The sequence below is a fragment of the Cynara cardunculus genome, assembly GCF_001531365.2.
Source record: "Cynara cardunculus var. scolymus isolate 2C chromosome LG 2, CcrdV1, whole genome shotgun sequence".
NCBI classification, from domain to species: Eukaryota; Viridiplantae; Streptophyta; class Magnoliopsida; order Asterales; family Asteraceae; genus Cynara; species Cynara cardunculus.
This window is the reverse complement of record NC_037529.1, coordinates 5,287,320-5,293,824: the sequence shown is the minus strand read 5'-3', so window position 1 is coordinate 5,293,824 and position 6,505 is coordinate 5,287,320. Positions and strand designations below refer to the sequence as shown.

At 32.6% G+C, this 6,505-nt stretch overlaps 1 long non-coding RNA gene across 1 annotated transcript; it reads right to left on the bottom strand.

Annotated features, from left to right (window-relative positions):
• Window positions 1-4,049: 4,049 nt before the first annotated feature.
• Window positions 4,050-4,439, bottom strand: LOC112507824. Its single transcript, XR_003068574.1, has 2 exons — window positions 4,359-4,439; window positions 4,050-4,270 (listed from the first exon to the last, which is right to left on the bottom strand). It is a non-coding gene; the product is annotated as an uncharacterized LOC112507824 (long non-coding RNA).
• Window positions 4,440-6,505: the final 2,066 nt, after the last annotated feature.

The following is a 6,505-nucleotide window of genomic DNA, read 5'->3' as shown; positions in this document are numbered from 1 at the left end:
ATATATATATATATATATATGTATATGTATATATATATATATATGTATGTATGATCGTAATAATAATTGCACTTCCATTTTTTTGGTCATGTGGTGTTTGCCAATCAACAAATCAAGTAATTATCATAATTTTGAGAGTTATGTAAAAAAAAAAGATAAGAAACATAATCATGCTTTTATTTGTTCTTTAATTATATAATTAAAATAACTAAGTTATCAATCATATATCTATACCCATATTACGAATTCATTCGATTTTAATTAAATTAACCAACATGAATCATCTCCATTAAATTGTTCATTTTTTCAGCCGATTTAAAAGGTGCTATCAGTGTACCGTCATACAGACCCAGACATTAGACCAAGCAGGAATAGGGATCAAAGTAATGATGCTTAGCTAGTATTTTTGGATGATCAGCCGCACTAGGATTAAGACACGGCCCATACGGAAGGTTTGTCAGCTGGATGTCGGCTCTTCACCACCTGGGACTAAGGGTGCTCATGGGTTGGATTGATCGGGTTGAAGACATTTGAACAACTCAACCTAATGTTTGTGGTTTGGAAAATTTCAACCCAAACCAAAGTGCAATCCAACCATTAACCCAACCCCAAAAGTACGGGTTGGTCGGTTTAATCGAGTTGATACTTTGGTACATCAAAATATTCTCTCAACCTTGGATATATTTTTTTCTCTAATCTACTCGTAATTTGATTTTCTTTATCAACCATTTGGTACAACTTATTCATATTTCTTAAATCTTAAGTATATCATATTCAATTAATATTCTCAATCTATATGTGTGTGTGTTCACATTTACTAAACATGTATACAAATGAGCTAGTTATATAGAGATGGAGAATAAATTTAAAATATATGTATATGAAGATTGTACATGATGTTGTAATTGTCCAATATACATATTAATAAAGATTCAACAATAATATGAAATCAAGAAATAAAAGGATATTGGGTTCATCAGGTCGAGTTTGGTTCAAATAAAAGTAACCTAATATCTACAGTTTGAAGATTTTTACAACTCGATAAGACATTGGGGTGCTTCGGGTTGAGTTATTTCGCGTTGGGTTGGTCAGGTTTTTGAGCACTCCTACCTGGAATTGTAGTATGTTCTAGTGTTATTATATAACTTAAAGTTGAGTGAATTACAGATCAAGTCCCGTGGTATGTCGAAAGTTATGACTCGCGACCCTAAACTCGAAAAATTATGAATATGGTCCCCATGGTTATCAATTTCTTATGACTGAGGTCCCTCTCATTAACGACCTTTAAACAAATTCATAATCCAGATACCTTAGGAATTAAAAGACTAAAATGCCCTTGTTTCTTTGTCAAGGGAAGACGTTGAAGAGGAGATGCAACGGATGGGGAAGGCTTCCCCAGAGAAACGAGATTGCCAACATATAGTTTATGCTTTTGTGTTTTCATTGCGCGTATATGTATAGTTCTCAAATAATTAAGCCCATATATAAGGGACCTTCTTTTAAGACCCGTGCAATTTGTAAGATATTTGAGATCCAATCTCAACCTGACACCACTTAAAATTAACGCTTGATATTAAGTATGCAATTTTGATAATTTTAAACATTAATAATTGTCCTTTTTAAATAAATGGATAATTAATAGGGGCAAAATAGGCTTTTTGTAAAAATAATAATTATGATTAAATTGCGGAAAATCAGATCTATAGCTATTGAAATCTATTCCAGTTCGGAAATAAAAACATCTATTTGCTTCAAAAAAAAATCCAGTACCTAAATCGACCGAAACCCTAAGAGGCTTTCATTTTCACATAGTAAAACAAGCTTTTATATTGGAGATGAATGGCGAAAGTCGATGACAATTAAGAGATGATGTATGTTCACATAGTGAAACAAATATTCATATAATGCTTATGACCTTCATGGTCCTATGAACATCAACGGGTGTTCACATAGTCGTGTGAACATCTTTCTAAAACAGTTGTTTGCAGTTATCAAAAATGATAACTTGTGACCATCATTCTAAAACAACTTCTTTGGATCGTTATCACATGAATACACAAGTGTTCACATGATGCATATGACCTTCATGGTTCCGAATAGTATTTAGGCAGAATCTTAGAAAATTACAACAAATAGGTATTGATTGTAGAATCGCAGAAAATTACAGTATGTAGTCATAGGTGTTTGTCAGAGATTCACCGAGAAAGGGAGGGGAAGCGATTTCGACAAAGAAAGGAGATAAGATGGTGTTTTTGAGATGGGCTTTTGACCCTACGATGGCCAATCGTAGGAGTTCATTGAAGATGGTGAAATGGGGTGGGGGAGGCCGTCAGACATGTAACCATAGTGGAAGATAGAGCTGGAATAGCAAGGGGGAGGTGAGAGCTTTGCCGTAGTAATGAAGAAGGTAGATCATCTGTATCTTGAGGGAGACCGTATAAAGGAGCTTTTTAAGGATAAACCTAATTAAGCCGTGAGAATGAAGATGAAATGAAAATATGAAAGATAAAATTAGTAGTTCACCCTTGCTTTATTAATTAAATAAATATACTTAATTATTTTACTTAATCATCTAAAATGATTGAAGTTAATCCCCGAACATATATAGTCGGGGAAAATGCTAAATAAATGGAAAACCGAAAACTATGAAAAATATATGAATACGAATGTCAAATTAACGAGAAAAATATGATTGTTTTTCTTATATAATTTGTTTCGTTCGAATTTTGATCACATGTCCTATATTTTTTATTTAACATATAGGGGTGGGAATGATTTTTTAATTTAAAAATAAGGTTGTAACCAAATCTTTAATCACATGCATCAGATCAATTAATCCAGTGGTTAATGAATTTTTTTGGTTTTTCATTTTTGTGAGGTTCTCCCATAACCCCTCTCTCTCTCTCTCTCTCTCTCTCTCTCTCTCTCTCTCTTTATATATATATATATATATATGACGAATGATGGGGTGGGAATGAGAGTTAAGATGAGAAGTATAAGAAGAAATATGTGATCACTTTTAATCTCAAACTCACCCGTAAATTGCGGTTGATATGGGGATTGATTTGATCAATCCCGTTGCATTTCATCCTAATGTGCATCTAAGGGTGAAGATCTATTCTTATGCTTCTCGTATTAACTTTTCTTTTCACTAGAACCCAACTCATATATGTAAGTATATAGATATGTATGTATATACGTGTATAGATATGTACGTATATACGAGTATATGTACATAGGCGAATGATCATGTTTGAAGGAAAGTTATGGCGAAAAGCGTAAAAAAAGATCTGAACCTTTGATCACTTTTAATCTCATACAAATCCATTAATTACGCTTTAGAAGAGAATTGATGAGATGACATTCAATTAGTCAAGATCCAAGGTTGGAGATCATTTATTACATTTCTCACCATAATTTCTCTTCTTACCGGAACCCAATATATATATATATATATATATATATATATATATATACACACGAAGGATTGTATGAGAATAAGAGTTAAATTGAGAAACATAAAAAGAAATTACGACTCTTGATCACTTTTAATCTCACTTCATCTCATGAATTGCATATATTACATGAATCTATACGGTACATCAGTGTTGATTTTCAATTAGTTATGATCCAAAGGTCTCTTACCATTCTTACCATAACCAACCCTATATATATATATATATATATATATATATATATATATATATTATATATAGATGGTTTCATTTACAAACTCAACCGATGATACAAACCATACACAAGTATTGAGATCTTTATAGAAATTAATTAGATTTTATTTATTATGAATTTAGATATCTATGAAAAATTATTAGAGTTTATTGATTATGTTGAATGTCTCATATCAAGAAAGAATCGAAATATTAATTAAATCAAATATTCATTAAACTAGATAAACAATTGACACTAATTTGTAAGATTTGTACTAACAGAAAGGTTTATAAATGACCGGCCCTCTGTAGTCTGTATTATATGATATATAAATTTATTCATCTTTAAAAAAATGTAATAATGTTTTTACATACACAACGGCAAATCCGTAACATCACTCTCTAACGTTTAAAAAACAGAAATAAACAAGGTCTCGATTTCTAGGAATTTACATTTTGGCCAAGGACCATTTATGGTACAATTCGTTGAGCTGAAGAAGACTCAAACCTGTGGTTTTAACCTGTAATCGCCAGTTGCAATACATTCAAATCATCGTGTTTCCGGAACGTATATGTCACCGCCGATCGTACTCTAGTACGGCCTTAATAATATTCAAGGAGAAGTGAAAGCATCGTTCGGTTCTAACCAGCTTTCGGTAGGGCTCTTATTCACCAGAGATTCAAATGTACCTTTGAGTTTGCGTAAGCATTTGTGGTAACGAATCCGTCGAAGGACCGCCTCTTTGTGGAGAACCGTAGTAGATCGATGATCAGCGAGTTGCAGTTGAGTTGTGACGGGATCCTGGGTCTCCCACGAGCTGGAAGGGGTTTTAGTATTAGACATCGTAAGAGCCATATATCTGAGGTAGGGGAGTTGGAGGAGAGAGTGTGTGTATATATATATAATATATGAAGCAGTGGCGGTGTTTCTGTGGGTTTTGTGATTGGATGGTGACTGTAACTGGTTTTGGTGTTTTGCTGAAAATGGTGGGTGTCTCCAATGAAAGTCGGCGTACTTGTTTCTATCTTCAATGGATTTTTGAGGTGTACATTTCAATAATTTTGTCTTCAAGTGGTTTAAGTGCCAAATCTGACGGATGAAAATCTCCAAACCATTAAACAGGGACGGACCCAAAAAAATTTGGATATAATGGTATCATATAAAATGATTATACTTTTAAGAATAAAATGATTGCATCGACTTAATTTTTTTTACTTTAATACGAAGGAACAATATGGTGGCAGTTGACACGTGCCACCTAAGCACCCCACTAGGTTCGTCTATGCCATAAAACAAATCCAATTTTGACTTCTTTAAATAATCAAAGTTTACACGGAATAATTTTTTGGCGGAATGTTTTTGACAAAAAGAAAAAAAAACATCGTCACGTAAAAAAAAACCTTTTTTTGTCTAAACGTTCTACTTTATTAAAAAAAATTACATTTTTTATTAGTTATTTAATTTATATTATATCTTTTAATTTTTAAAATTACATATTTTTATTATACTAATACATGTAATTATATATTAATTAAAATATATCTTTTGTTTAACATAAATTAACCTGGTTCATCAAGAATGGTCATATACAAATGGTTTTTTACAGTCTTCAGCAGACAAGGTTGATTCAACATTCTTTTAGTCAAGTGCTCCAACAACCTCATCGACAGTAGCATCTTCATCCATACATATGCCACACTGATCAGATCACCAAATTGCATCATTTAATTACTTGCACAAACGAGAAAGTTTAATAGCCAGCCTCTTATCTCCACAATCAAATTTTGGAATTCACTTTTCCCTCACTTACCGGATAAGAATCTCGTTTGTTGCTAAGTCTACCTAAGAACATATCCACTACATTAACATTATTAGGTAAAGCATGTATTGTTGTTACTTGATTGATAATGTAATAACTAACATATAGCTCATATCCTAAGAACCAAAAAAGAAAGAATCTTACAACCTTTAGACAGCAATTCGTTAATCTGAAAATCACATTATGAATGAACAATATAAATAGCTTTTCAATGAGAAGGGGGTGTTTTACCTTGAATGTGCAGTCGCATAGTAAGAAATGCCACCAATTGGGGTAGATTGGCCTGAGTATTCAAACTCCTTTCGTTATCCCAATAGATCAACCAAGAATTTTCACTTAATTTAGTGTGGAGCAAATGCATACAAGTATAAGTAGTACAAATGCTTGACCTCTGGTAGTTCAAATATAATATGGATACCTGAGAGATGAAATAAAGGTTGGATACGAGTGCAGACTGAAAGAATGATTGGCATGTTGGAAGTACAAAACCTTGATGGGATATGAGCTTTGCTTCCCACGAGGCAAAACAACACAGAAGCCTTGGAAGTAGATAACAATAAGGAAGATCCAAACAATCGCCGACATCAGGTAGATTTTGCTAGTAGAAAGATTCCCACAAAACCCAAACTTTGCTTGATCTAATCAAAAGATGGAACAGGTGAAACCAAATAAATTGAAACAAAACAAAACCCTGTTTCCAAGTAGCTATAGATTGTTCATTCATAAAGCAAAGTCATAGCTTGAAGATGAGAGGAGTTATCATGTTCTAAACAAATAAGAGAGTAACTTTCCATCTAATATAATTTGGTTCACACATGTATCCTTTTGAGGCATTTCTTCAAAAAAAAACACATATTTATATTGAATATAAAATAATTTTATACCTTTCTATCTATTGATATGTGTCTATATAATGGGGTGTTTGTGAGTTGGGTTGATCAGGTTGACAACATTTGAACATTTCAATCTAATATTGTGGTTTGAAAATTCTCAACTCAAACCAAAGTGCAACATAAC